The sequence below is a fragment of the Micropterus salmoides genome, unplaced genomic scaffold (genome assembly GCF_014851395.1).
Source record: "Micropterus salmoides isolate LMB-PRFRI ecotype aquatic unplaced genomic scaffold, ASM1485139v1 Ms_hic_scaffold_1, whole genome shotgun sequence".
NCBI lineage: Eukaryota > Metazoa > Chordata > Actinopteri > Centrarchiformes > Centrarchidae > Micropterus > Micropterus salmoides.
The window spans coordinates 62341832-62356892 of NW_024040040.1; the positions used below are offsets into that span (position 1 = coordinate 62341832).

The window sequence follows — 15061 nt, forward strand, 5'->3', positions numbered from 1 at the left end:
GGTGGTAAGAATAGTTACACAGAAAGAAAACATTTCCAGAAAGCTGGAAGCTGGACTTGGTTGAAGATACTCGAAGATGTTTGTCATCCATGACAGTTATCATGGTCATTGGAGCCACACCTGAGACCAAGTCTGAATGATTGTTGATGGTCATTGGCAATCAAGCAGTATGTATCACCTCGATAATGACCCCACAGAGGTTGGCAGGGAATGCCAGCCAATCAGAACTGAAGAAGCCTCTTGGAGGAAAGGTGAAACATCCTTAAGTATCTCCAACCAAGTCCACTTAAATTTTAACCCACCTTGGATAGATTTTAGTTTTTACATTTTTGCCGGAAAGGTGGTGTGCTGAACCTTCTCTGCATGAAGGGCTAAGGAAGTGATATTATCAATTATTTTGTCCACCTCACTTAAATTAAGGAGGCTAGGCTAAAAAACAGAAACACGTCTCCGTCTAATGCAGTAGGCCTACCTTGTTTTCCCACATCTGTGGGAATTGCTTGAGGTCTCAACAAGCCCCGGTGTGCGTCACAGTGGAAGGGCCCTTTGAACGCTGCTTGCAGCTTTAATTTTACATTAACATTATTACCTGGTTTTTAGTACTTTTCTACTTGTGTGCCTTATGTTGTATTGTCCTGTTTTGAACTTTTTATACAGCCATCCTGGCCAGGTCTCCCGGGTTTCCGACCTCAATCGTACTTACCTGGTTAAATAAAGGATCAAAAAAAGATTTTAGGCAGTATTGTTCTCTTGCTGAATACTGGGTCACATTGAAGATTGTACTGTATATACATTTGAATACTGTATCCAGCCGGGGAATCTACAAACAAATAAAATTGAATTGTAGGTGTGGGAACTAACATAAAAAACAGTGAGGTGTAATAAAGCAATAAAATTGTGGGATCAGATGCTGCTTATTGACACTAGTAACTGCTGTTTTAACAAACTGTTTTGCTTTTTTCCCCCATTAAAACAGGGAAGTATTGAGGAATGCCCCTCAACAGTGTTTCCACACCGAGAACTTCTTTGACGGATGTAAATGAGCATGGCATGGAAAATAATTCTTGCATCTTCTGCTATCTACAATCTTTCAATAAACATGATTTGCTGATTGGTATGTGTTTGAGAATGTGTTTATTATAGCAACACAGAGTATTCAAAGATAAATATGTCCTGATCATGCTATTAATTCTGATAACATACAGTCAAACAATCAAAAACAAAAAAACACAGGCTCCATAAAACCAAAGTGTGCGGTACTGTAGGTACTCTGTGTTTCCTTTTACGTCACATCACGTAGAAATAGAGGCTCAAGAGCATTGTTGGTAATTTGAGAAATGTTAAAGTATATCAGAAAATGTATTTAAAGTATCAAAAGTAAAAGTAGTAATTTGTGCAGTAAAATGTTCCCTGTCTATGTTTCATTATTATATTTGATATTTGCTCTGTTCAATGATGGCTAACGCTACCTCAACTCAGAGCAACTCGATTGTGATATTACCGATTGTGGCCAAATTTAAAAACAAAGCAGGGGGCGCTAGTGAGCCATTTTGCCATTCCCATGCACAACATTCGTATGACATAAGGACATTTTCACCATGATCGAATGCTGTGGAAAGTTTGAGTTTCTGAAAAATGTGATTCATTTGGGAAAATAATATTTCCTTGCATTTAAATAGGGTCCTCGCATGCTTCATGCTCGAGCCTAACATAGGAACCAAAAAGTAAATGACACAATGCCAAAACCACACAGACAACGAGAAGTAAGTGAGGGAAAACTGTCCAGGGAACGTCTCGGGTTACGTATGTAACCCTGGTTCCCCGAGAAGGGGAACGAGAGACTGCGTCGGTTACGACACTATGGGAACGCCTCTAGGCGAAGCAGGTCTGAACGTGAATGAAATCACTCCAATCCTATTGGCCTGTTGCTAGAACGGTAAGGTGTGACGGAATAACCGGAGGAGTATAAAGCACACCTGTACACACTCATCATTAGCTTAAACTATGAAGCAGGCGCTTCAGGCGGGGAGAGAGGTGCGGCAGACCGACGCAGTCTCTCGTTCCCCTTCTCGGGGAACCAGGGTTACATACGTAACCCGAGACGTTCCCCTTCGAGGGAACTCGAACTGCGTCGGTTACGACACTATGGGAACGAGATACCCACTAAACCGTGCCGAAAACCCCGCCTGCCCCTGTGTGCAATAAAGTGGCACGACTAAGAGGAGAGCGCACGAGTGCCAGGTGCCGAAGGAAGGTCAAGACTGTAAAACCGAATGAATGTGTGCGGAGTGGCCCAGCCAGCCGCTAAACAACATCCTGCAAGAGGCCCCGGAAAGGAGGGCTCGAGAGGCCGCCTTGCCTCTGGTAGAATGAGCCCTCACATCCACAGGTGAAGGCAAACCGCGCACCTGATAGGCCAGGGAAATAGTCTGAACAATCCAGTTGCTAATAGTATGTTTGGATGCAGGGAGCCCGGCCCTGGGAGACCCAAAACACACTAGCAGCTGGTCAGCCTTCCTCCAACGGGAGGACCTCAGAGTGTAAATACTCAGTGCTCTGACGGGGCAGAGCAGATGAAGTCTCCCGTCCTCCGCCGTCACATGAGGTGGAGGATGAAATGCCTGCAGCACTGTGGACCCTGCCGCACAAGAAGGCACTTTAGGGATGTATCCTGAACGAGGGTGCAGGATAGCCCTAATATTCCCCGGGGCAAACTCCAGGCTTTGCGGGGAAACCGAAAGCGCTTGGAGCTCCCCCACCCTCCTCAGAGAGGTGATAGCAAGGAGAAAGGCCATCTTGAGGGTCAAGTGCTTAGCCTCAGCTGACTCCAGGGGTTTGAAGGGGGCCTCAGCCAACGCCCCAAGAACCACTGCCAGATCCCAAGTGGGAACCTTGGACCGAGTCGCAGGTCTCATCCTCCGGGCACCACGGAGGAAACGTACAACCAAGGGAAGTTTCCCCAAGAACCCCTCCCTCAGAGGGGTGTGGAAAGATGAAATAGCTGCCACGTACACCTTGAGGGTGGAAGGGGAAAGACCAGCAGAGAACCGGTCCTGGAGGAACTCAAGTACCTGAACCACCGGGCAGGTAACAGGGTCCACCGACCGCTCCCTACACCAAGTGGAGAAAACACTCCACTTCAGGCCGTACATCCTCCGTGTGGACGGGGCCCTGGAGCTCAGGAGGGTCTCGACTGCTCCGGTTGTTAGACCCGCCCACTAGGTACTCTGCCCCCTCAGGGGCCAGACCCACAGTCGCCATATGGCGGGGCAAGGGTGAAGAACCCGGCCCTGCGCCTGGGACAGCAGGTCTCTCCTCAGAGGGACCCGCCACGGCGGGCCGTCCAGGAGCGACATGATGTCCGGGAACCACACCCGGGTTGGCCAGAACGGGGCTACGAGCAGTAGGCCGACATAGTCCTGGCGGACCCGCTCCAGAACCCCGGGAGCAGAGCGACTGGGGGAAAAGCGTACAGACGTAGCCTCGGCCACAAATGTACCATGGCGTCCAGACCCAACGGGGCTGGAGGAACGAGAGAAACCATAGGCAGTGCGTAGTCTCTTGAGACGCAAACAGATCCACGTCTATGGGGCCGAACTCTTCGCACAAGAGCTCCACCACTTCGGGGTGAAGTCTCCATTCCCCGGGCCTCAGCCCCTGCCTCAACAGCAGGTCTGCTCCCTGATTCTGCGTCCCCGGGAGATACATCGCCCTGAGCGATAGTAACCTCTGCTGGGACCACAGGAGGATCTGACGCACCAGTCTGTCCAGAGGGCGCGAGCGCAGACCGCCCTGGTGATTCAGATAGGCCACCACCGCTGTGTTGTTCTCCTCGGAACGAACCAGGACGTGGTGGCCTTGGAGATCGGGCAGGAAACTCCTTAGAGCCTGGAACACCGCCAACATCTCGAGACAGTTGATATGCCACTCGGATCGATGCACCTGCCAGGATCCCCTTGCAAAGCGGCCGTCCATGACCGCGCCCCAGCCCGTGAGGGAGGCGTCTGTCGAAATAACCAGCCGGCGACAAGACCCTCCCAACACGGGCCCCTGGGACAGGAACCAAGTTTCCTTCCAAACTGATAGGGAACGAAGACACTTGCGCGTAACCCAAACCAGACGGAGAGGATTCCCCTCGGGGAAAAACCCTTGTTCCTTAGCCACCACTGCAGGGGTCTCATGTGCAGCAATCCAGATGGTATTATGCTGGACGCAGCCGCCAGGAGACCCAACACTCGTTGAAAGTGTTTCATAGTGATGGCGTGGCCTAACTTCACCCCTTTCACGGCAGCCAATATGGTGTCGACACGTGCCGGAGACAATTGTGCCCGCATCGTTGTCGAATCCCATGCAACCCCTAGGAACGTAGCCCGTAGGGTGGGCGCCAGCACGCTCTTCTGTGCGTTGAGCCTCAGCCCTAAACGCCGCAGACGAGCCAGAACGACATCTCGATGCCGAACCGCCAACTCTCGAGACTGGGCTAGGATGAGCCAGTCGTCGATGAAGTTGAAATCCGGATGCCCCGGAGCCTCAGCGGGGCCAGTGCTGCATCCATACACTTGGTGAATGTGCGAGGGGAAAGTGCCAGGCCGAATGGAAGAACCCGATACTGGTAAGCCACACCCCCGAAGGCAAACCTCAGGAACTTCCTGTGAGAAGGACGGATGGAGACCTGGAAATAGGCGTCCTTTAGATCTATCGTGACGAACCAATCCTCAGATTGGATGTGCGTCACGGTGGCGGGGATGATGAGCATCTTTAACCTGAATCTCCTCAGAGACCGGTTAGAACCCGCAGATCCAAAATAGGGCACGCAGCCCTCCGTCCTTCTTGGGGACTATGAAGTACCGGCTGTAGAACCGGCGTCTCTGTCTGGGGGGGAGACACGTTCCACGGCCCCTTTCCTCAGCAGAGTACAAACTTCCTGTCCCAACACCGGACCTTGCTCCGGGCGGACCACAGTCCAAACCACCCCCTCTCTTCTGTTGAATTTGGAGGGCGGGTTTTGAACTGTAGTCGATACCCATCTATGGCAGTGCGCAGGACCCGCGGAGAAATGTTCGTCAGGCTCCGCCAAGCGTCTGCAAAGTCTGCCAACGGAACCAGCCCCTCGGGGCTGGTGGTCGGTGTCTCGTGTGATCTTCTGGTGGACCCCTGAAGCCCCAGAACGGCAGGGGGGAGCCGCCGAAGATCCACGGTGAGTGAGTCGGGATGCCGTCCGCCTGCAGACCCTCGGGGCAGGCAGTACGGCGCGGACTCGATGGTGGCAGGTGCGTCCTGAACGTGTAAACGGCGGGATAACATCACCTGTTGCCACGGCGGAGGGGACCTCGGTCGGCCTCCGGGGGTGGGTGGGGGGGTGCGGGAAGGGAGAAAGACTCCCCTACCCCGGTCTTCCCTGAGCTCCGTCGGGACTGGATGACGGTCCACAGATCGCGTCTCTCAGACGACTGAGGGTGAGAGCGCCGTCTCGCTGCCCCAGCTCCTCGGGGGGGCCCCCGAGAAGCGACACTCTGCTTCCTCTCCTCTCCGTAGGAGCTCGTAGAGGGAAGGGACCTACGCCTGGCAGCCTCAGCTGCCTTGGGTCCAGACCGGCGAGGGAGGTACTGGCGGAACGCTTCGCACTGCGTCTAACGCTTCGTGGTTCTGCGAAGCTCCGCCAGATCTTCCTCGGAGGGACCCCCCCTCTGAACCATCTCCTGTAGCAGGTTGGCTTGGTAGGCTTGAAGCACGTGGTGTGCAAGCTCGCACCTGCCTGGCCCGCTGCCATGTACGCCTTCCCCACGAGCGTGGATGTGGTGCGACATGGTTTGGATGGTAACGCCGGCTTCTCCAGGGAGGACGCAAGTCGAGGGGAGAGATAGCTCGCAAGCTCATCCTCCACCCGAGGCATCCTCCCATAACCACGGTCCCTAACCCCTATCACATTACTGTAGTTCAGTGATCAGGGTGTGGAAAGCCATGTAGAGAAGGGTCTGCCCCATGATTACTCAGTTCATCATGTAAATCAGGAAAGAATGGCAGAGACCGGCGTGGAGGTGGCGTGTGGTGCTTAAGAAACCTTTCATCAAGCTACCACTAGCCTGTGGTGTCTGCTCCTCCCGTGCCACGGCTCTAGTCACCACCTCCAGCAGCACGTCATAGTCGGGCTGGAAGTCATCGTCCACTGCGCTGAGCACGTCCGCCTCCTCGGAGTCGGATTGCTGCAGCGTCTCCGGATCCAAAACCGCGAGCGGGAGAAGCCGAGAACGGGCTCCCGAACGAGGAAAAGAAGCGTCGGAGCCAGCGGATGAAGGTCGGGAAAAAGCCTCAGCCGTCCCGAAATCCTCCGACAGATCACGCTGTGAACCCATGAGTGAAGCCGCCGGGCCGCCTCAGCGGCCGCAGGGCCCGCACCACGGGGAAAACACATCCGGCCATCCTCGGAAAAGAGAGCCCCCTCGAGAGCTGCCCGTGCGTGCTCCATCCCCAAACATGAGACACACATCTCATGAGAATCTCCATCCGTGATGTACCGAGGGCAAGAAAAAACACACCTTCTGTACATCTGGTTGCCGGACATGCTGGTAGACTTCTTCTTCAGGTAAGACATACTGCTTGTAGGACTGGAGCTTTCTTTAAACAACATACAGAGCGCCTGCTGAATAAAAAAAAGCTAATGATGAGTGTGTACAGGTGTGCTTTATACTCCTCCGGTTATTCCGTCACACCTTACCGTTCTAGCAACAGGCCAATAGGATTGGAGTGATTTCATTCACGTTCAGACCTGCTTCGCCTAGAGGCATTCCCATAGTGTCGTAACCGACGCAGTTCAAGTTCCCTCGAAGGGGAACTTAGCAAAGGGGCTGGTGCTCTGAGTTCTGGCCACAAGGAGCAGGAGTCGACGGGGCATCATCAGGGACCAGGAGCTGATGTCGGCAGTTGAGTACTCAACAACAGACAATGGGAAGACACTTCAAGAGGAAGGTGATTAACAATGCACAGGTGGGAACAATCAGGGTGGAGCCAACAATTTCACAGGAATCTCGTATTTCATTTTGTAAAAAGTCATATTTATTACAGTAATTGTTATTTTCTTTGCAACTTCCTCTCTGTAAAAACAAACACCACCGTCCCTCTAATACCTTAAATTTATCTTATTTATAACAGTAGTAACAAAACAGTATACTGTGTGTCTGCGTGTGTCTTTGCAGGCGTTCAGGATAAGTGGGAGTAGCTGGCCTGTGAGCCCAAGTTGGTAACTGACTTTCCCGATACCGGGGAAGTAATCGATGTTCTGTCCAAAAACAGCGGCCCTTTGTGTCAACAGAGACGTCTGGTGGGCCGCCATCATGGTGAGGTCGGCTTAGCCGGTAAGTTTCGTTTCTTTCGTCAGATTGAAGTAGAAAAGAAGAGTTTGCTTTGGCGGAGGCGGTCTTTATCGGCTTCTGCTGGCGACCCGTAGGAGCTACACAGACATCCAGGAAATCAATCGATTCGTCTCTTCAATACGAAGAGAAAGAGCCCTGTAGGATGTTCTGTTCTCAAGATGTGGCCTGTAAAGCATGGGAGTGCTTTTGGTCATATATATTGACTGTTTTTATCAATATTATTGGAACATGGTTGTATGGAGCGAAACAATGTTTTGAAGATAACGCCCAATAAAAGTGAGCATATATACAGTAAATATGACCAAAACATGGAAATTCACCTGATATATTTTTGAAAGATTGTGTAATAACTTTTGTGTATCAGTTTCTTTTCATCAAATTTACAGTTACAGTTGTATTTCAGGCGTATTAGAAGATGTTCAGGTGCATTATAAACTACCTTATGAGGGTTAGGGTTTTAAATATCATATTTTTTCTGTATTGCACCTCCATGTAGTCTGATGATTTTTGCCTTTTGAGTGTTTCTGTGTGCTTGGTGTTTGTCTGTCTCCCCTTCCTTGTTTTCCAGAGCTGGTGGGCGTGGCCTTCAGCGCACCTGTTGGGCATTACCTCATCACCAGTCCCTATTTAACCCTGGCCAACTCTCCAGTCCACGCTGATTGTTGTGTAACCCTGCGTCTCTGTTTGCCTGCTTACACTAGCTGTTTCTTGTCTTCAGGAAACCTGCCCTGCTTCTGTGGTTCTCAGGTCTTCCCTGCCAGTCAGCACACCCTCTGGAGTTTCCCTCGCCTCGTCTGCTAGCCCTCTCCTTCGGAACCCAGGCCTTGCCTCACCCCCCCATCAGTTTTCCCTCAGTCATTTCATAAATAAAACTCTTTTGTTCATCTCCAGCTCCAGTCTGCTCTTGGGTTCTGTTACCAGCCCTGACAGTTAATATACAATGGATTTATATTCCTTAGCTTCTGCCCTTTCAAAGGAGACTAGAAATATGCACCTAGATCTAATGATTGAGGAGATATTACTGGGTATGTTATTTTAGGAAGTTTTTCCTGGAAATAGGTGCCAGGGTCCATGTGGTTATTAAGCCTGCCTGTATAGACGGTGGTTCCTGTTCCACCCCGCTCTGTCATGCTACCTTCTAGTTTTGTTCTGTTCTTACATTGACAACATGCACCACATATTAACACATGCACCATCTTACACTACTGATATGACTGATTTCCACACCTCATTGTTACTCCTTGGTTGCTGTATTAATAAACTTCCGTTTATTATTAAGTTCAGTCCTCCTTGTTTGTTGCGGCTTGAGAGCTGGGGTCGTAACAGTTAAGAAACCGTCTCCTGCTCTCCTAAAGAATGTCCCCCTACCCTCCCTGAAAGAAAACAACAACGCTTTCCTCACAATTTCTGAATTACATGCAGTAAACAATAAATGACAGTTGGGTGCTGTGAATGATGAATGAAAAATCAAGTTTATCACATCAGTTTTCAATTCACCTCATTTTTAATCACTCTGTTTTTCAATTCACATGCATTTTCAGCACCTCCATTTTGTCCATTTACTTTTTGTTACCTCCACCCTTGAGGCTACTTTCTTTAAATGATGAATGCCAATTTTGAGTTGTGAATGATTATTGGTAAATGAAAATGACCAAACATGGTTCTGTTTTCATCACATTTTAATCAAATCGACTTTAAATGAATCAAATCACTTGAGCATTCATCACTCTATTTTTCCTTTCACATCCATTTTTACCACCTCCATTTTTAATTATTATTATTATTATTATTATTATTTCCAACTCTCATAGGCAAGTACCTCAAAATACTTTTACTTACTTAAGTAGAGTTAGAGCAAATTGTTCAGTTGTAAAATGAATTCTCATGTACAGACGAGTAACCTTACTGTTCAGTTACACTTTAAGTGTATTTTTTTGTTCTGATGATTTTAGTTTGCGCATGAATGTGAAAAGAATGTTTTAAAACATAAAAATAATCATAAATAAACTCAGTTATTAACAGCTTTAGTGGGTTTCTATAAAGTGCTTTTACCCTTTTTGTGAGAGCATGTTTTAAAGTTTTAGGAGACTGTGCATGTTGCAGGGGTGGCGCGGTGGTGCAGTGATTAGCACTGTTGCCTCACAGCAAGAAGGTCATGGGTTCTCTCCAGACGTTCCGGCTTCCTCCCACCATCCAAAGACATGCTTGGTTGATTGGTGGCTTTAAATTGGCGTGAGTGTGACTGGTTGTCTGTCTGTGTGGCCCTGCGATGGACTGCCAACCTGTCCAGGGTGTACGCCGCCTTTCGCCCAGTGTAAGCTGGGTTTGGCTCCAGCCCATCGCGACCCTGTACGCAGGATAAGAGGTTGACGATGGATGGATGGATGTTGCAGTTGCAATATCTGAGTTTGTAATCCTTTGGTGATTTGTGGAATTTTTAGAGCCACAGTGGCATCATGTGGCCACAGGAGGGGGCTATTGTGTTATTGTTTTAACAGCACCTGTATTTAAACAAGTCTTTGATTTTCTGTGATCTTTACATGCACATGAAGGTTAATGACATCATCGTCATCACCATTCTCAATCTGTAGGATTTAATATGGAGTTGGCCCACCCTTTGCAGCTATAACAGCTTCAACTCTTCTGGGAAGGCTGTCCACAAGGTTTAGGAGTGTGTTCATTCTTCTGCAAGTGTATTTGTGAGGTCAGGCACAGATGTTGGACAAGAAGGCCTGGCTCACAGTCTCAGCTCTAATGAAGTCAGGCCAGTCAAGTTCTCCACACCAAACTTGCTCATCCATGTCTTTATGGAACTTGCTTTGTGCACGGGTCTGCAGTCATGTTGGAACAGGAAGGGGCCATCCCCAAACTGTTTCCACAAAGTTGGGAGCATGAAATTGTCCTAAATGTCTTGGTATGCTGAAGCATTAACAGTTCCGTTCACTGGAACTGTTGTTCCCAATTGCTTCCACTTTATTATAATACCACTTACAGTTCACTGTGAAATATTAAGTAGTGAGGAAATTTCAAGAATGGACTTCACGCTAGAATTCACTGAGCTCCTGAGAGCTACCCACTCTTTCACAAATGTTTGTAGAAGCAGTCTGCATGCCTAGGTGCTTAATTTTATACACCTGTGGCAATGGAAGGGATTCATCCATCCATCCATCGTCAACCGCTTATCCTGCGTACAGGGGAGCTGGAGCCAATCCCAGCTGACATTGGACGAATACTAAAATCATCTAAAACGGATTAAAAACCACTCTCTCCGAGACTTTTGACAAAAAAGGGAGATAGGTCTAAGGTCAAGTTATTTAACTTGCTGTACTTGTGCTGTAGTTGGAGACATTTTGTAATGTGGTGTAATTGTTTCTTTATTGGCAAATGCCCAATCAGTTTGATATTCTGTTTGGGTTTTCCCCCTGTTGGTAACAGCTGCAGAACCTGTTTCATATAATATGTGACATGTGTTCACATGAAGAACCTATGTCCCAACAACCGGTATGCTTATTTACAACTTTTGATGGAACAAAGCTTCATAGTTTTCTGACTCCTGTATTGAATCACACTCAGGTATTTCCAGCTGATTAGATCTCTACACAGGTTGAATGCATGAGCTCATAAAAGTCTGTGTGCTAATAATACACATGTTGTAGCTGAGTCAGGTCTGGTGATCACCACACCATCCCAGACTTGCTATGACATCACACAAAACCAGGTGATCTCAGGTGGCTGCAAAACTGTGTTTGATCAACTGTTTGTTGATTTTCTGTTTGACTGAACAGCTTTTGATTTTTATCCTGTTAGATTGTATGAATGTTAATTTAGTTAGTAGATAAAATGTTTGATGGTTTAAAAGCTGAATAAACCCATTCCAAATATTCCAAATACTTGTACAAATAAAAAAATCTGTATGTTGGTTAGTAATTTTTTGTATCTCAGTGAGACTGTTTTTTTAAATTTCTGAGGTATTAGTCACTTTTTTCTGCATGCAACCATTTAAACGACCCCAACGACAATTCATCAAAGTAGAATTTTTGTCTCAAACCACTTGTTCCAGCTTCTCAAGTATTATGATTTGCTCATATTCACAGCACGCGTCATATCTTTTGGTTTTGGACAGTTAGTTGGGAAACAACTATAGAAAAAAAGATGAATCGATCAGTTTTTTGCAACTGCTTACACACGTTTTCAAAACTGTCTCCTTTTTTCAAAACTCTACAAACAATTCGCAAAACTGCACACACAAAATCCAAAATGCCTCTCCTTCAAAATGAAACACTGCATTCAAACTGCCAAACACATCCCAAAACACTTTTTTCATAATAGTAAGTTCTTGGATATACCATTTACACACTGTTGTTCTAAATCTAAAGCTGTTTTGTTTTTCATGGGCTTATGTGTACATTTCCATGCAATGTTCTATGGTGAAAGTATCTGCTAAGAGGTACTGAAAATTACCACCAATAAACACCAATGCAGAGTAATCATTACTGCTGTAACAGTAGCACAGTGTTTTGTCCAGCAGCATACAAGAAAAGGAAACCGTAAACTGTATAAACTATTTTTTACTTTTATTGCTAAAAATAATACTTATTTTACAATACTGTTCTGCTGAAATAACCATTAGTTTGTTCTGAGGGTTCAAATTATATTTCTAAGTGTGGCACTGATCTCATCAGTGATGGCACTCCTTCTTTCTCTTCTTTTCCCTCCAGAGAATTGTGTGTAGTGCAATTGAAAAAGAGAAATAGCTTATGGTTTTGGAAATTTGAGGTGAGGTTTTGCTCTTTCAGTGAGATGTTTCAAAAACCGTGTGAAAGATTTTGTGTGTAAGCAGTTGTAAAAAAACTGTAACTGACAAAATGATCGCGTCAAATACTAACTGGAAAGTGAGATAGCAATCAAGCAAAGTTGGCCCTCCACCTGACAGTCATGAGGAGTTATTTGGTGAAAGAGATGAGAGTGTACATGGATAAAAATTATGTCTTTATATGTGACATGAGAATGTTTCTCAGAGCACCTGTGTGGGTGTTTACTGTCCTGGTGAAAGATGAGACGGTGTACATGCAGAGAAACAATGTCTTCAGTTGTGACATGAGAATGTTGGTAAATTACCTACTGAGGTCTGTTTGTCCCTAACTGGGGTCATTGTTTAATAAAGTGCGTGAACAAAGATTTTGTGGGCTAAAAGGGATGGGCAGCATGAGTCAGCAGAAAAACTAACTGGTTTGACAGTCTCATCAGTGAGGGGGAAATCCAGACATGAGTGCTTTATGGACATCAGTGCAGGCAAAAGATCTAAACTGCTGAATGTGGTTGTTGTTAGACATGAGTTGGAGACATAAGCTCTGCATCAGTGGCTCCCAACCCTTTTTGACTTGTAAGGTAACCATTTTAAAACAAAGCGGCGTCCTGCAACAGCTGCTCAAACAGATTTGTTCTTCAGTGGCACCTACAAGTGATTTCAGAGAACTTTCACTGTTTTCTCAGACTTAGAATATAAATTAATCTAAAAGTTACTAAAATCAACAAATTGGCCTTTAAACTAAAATTAATGAATATTCTGAATAGTCTGAACCCAGTTTCTTCTTGCTGTGAGGCCACAGTGCCGTCAATTGGGCCACCGAGCTGCCTGTATGAAGAGGAGAGAAATGGGGTTTGGGGGGAAGAATGTGAGAATGTGCATGTGACTGGTACAGGTGAATGAAATGAGTGAAGCACAGGTGGTTGGATTAGTAATAGAGAGAGAGGTTTGCTCTTGTTCCTGAACCTTATAATTCCGAGATGGGGACTTGAGTTAGAGACTCGGACTCGAGTACGACTTAAGTCGCACACACAGTGACTTCAGACTCGACTCGGACTCTAGGTGCGGGAATCGTGAACAATGTTTATTTTTAGGAAACATCTGATGAGCTTGCTGTTACTCCCTCCCTCCATTACCTATAACCTGCATACGTAACACGTAGCACCTGCTGCACGCGGCTGCACGTGAGAGGACAACAAACACCGGCAGCTGCTCCGCCATTCATCATAAACTTTGTCTTTAAAACTTCATAAACTCTTACACAAACTACAATAGATTTGTTTGAACTTTACTTGACATGGACTTAATGTTACTGCATTATACTGGTTGTCACTGGTGATGAACATTTAGCTATCAATTTGTTTATGTCAAATAAAGCTGGTGGTGTGTTTTCGCTCCAATTACTCCAGTAAACATCCAGAGAGCTGTATAGAACTTGTTCAGTCAAACACCACTGAGGACACTGAAATTATGTCCCCTATATTTTTTTTTCTGGGAGTTGGGAGGATTTTAATTTTTATTTTTTAAAATATTATAGTATTTTGACTCTAAATTGTGCTTAGGTGTGAGTGGTTGTTTGTATATGTGTGGCGATGGACTGGCGACCTGTCCAGGGTGTATTCCTCCTTTTGCTGGATGTCAACTGGGATTGGCTCCAGCCCCCCTGCGACCCTGTACACAGAGCCACTCCTCTGTGTTGAAACTTGAGACCATTTTCATTGTGAACCTTTTTTAGATAAAATTTCATGGAAACATTTCTGATGAGCGTTCAGTGTTAATGCATGTGTTTGGACAGTCACATAGAACACATAAACCAGACTAGTCAATGTTGAGAAACATGGGTGCCACTGTGATACGGTCAGTTTACCTAACTCAACCCAACCCAAAACCAAAGCAGAAGAATTGGCATAGTGTCACTAAGATGTGCTGCAAAAACAGACAACAAAACTACAGACACCCAATGCAAATGAGGGAATTGAAGCCAGGTCTTTCACACCAATGGGATGTGTCTTATTCACTGCACCATCACCACCACAAGAGTGAAAATGTCCATGTAAGGTGGCGGAGTGGGTAAATGGATGGGTCCAACCCAGGACGTTCACACAGGAGAACGTCGTAAAAAAAAAAAAACTATTCAAACCTGAATGCATGGTCCACAGGTTGAAATTGTAACATATAAATTCAGACATATCTGTCTGTAGACACAAGAGGCAAACGACCATCAACAAACTCCACTGTAGGAAGAACATGGTATTTTTTTTTAGACTTTGACAAATGACAGTAATGACATTTCATTTCCTCACTGTTGCCATTTACTCATCTTCTCATCTTTTTTGACGTGGGACTAAATAGTTAGTAAAACTACTATAATTAGTAAAAACTAATTAAAACATTTAACGAAACAATAATCAACACTTTCTGCAAAAGCCACAATCAGTGGAAAACTCTGCATGATGAAGAGCTGCAGCGCATCCGAGCTTTCAAAACCAACTTTAAAAAGTCTGTTAAAAGCTGCTCAGCTTTGTACTCTTGACTTGCTTTTATTGGACAAGCAAGTTTATGATGTGCTATTGTGTGTAGTTTTGTATTGCATTTTTTTGCTACAGTGCATCCAGAAAGTATTTGCACCGCTTCAACTTTTCCACATTGTGTTATGTTACAGCCTTATTCCAAAATGGATGAAAGTCATTATTTCCCTCAAAATTCTACAAACAATAATAATGACATAATGGCAACATGAAAGAAGTTTTTAAAATCTTTGCAAATTTATTAAAAATAAAAAGCACATGTGCACTTACTGGCCACTTTATTAGGTACAGCTTGCTAGTACTGGGTAGGATCTCCTTTTTCCTTCAGAACTGCCTTAATTCTTTGTGGCATACTT

General features: G+C 46.1%; 1 long non-coding RNA gene across 1 annotated transcript; it reads left to right on the forward strand.

Moving 5' to 3' along the window:
- Window positions 1-7273: 7273 nt before the first annotated feature.
- LOC119899427 lies at window positions 7274-8260 on the forward strand. Its single transcript, XR_005443846.1, has 2 exons — window positions 7274-7352; window positions 8089-8260. It is a non-coding gene; the product is annotated as an uncharacterized LOC119899427 (long non-coding RNA).
- Window positions 8261-15061: the final 6801 nt, after the last annotated feature.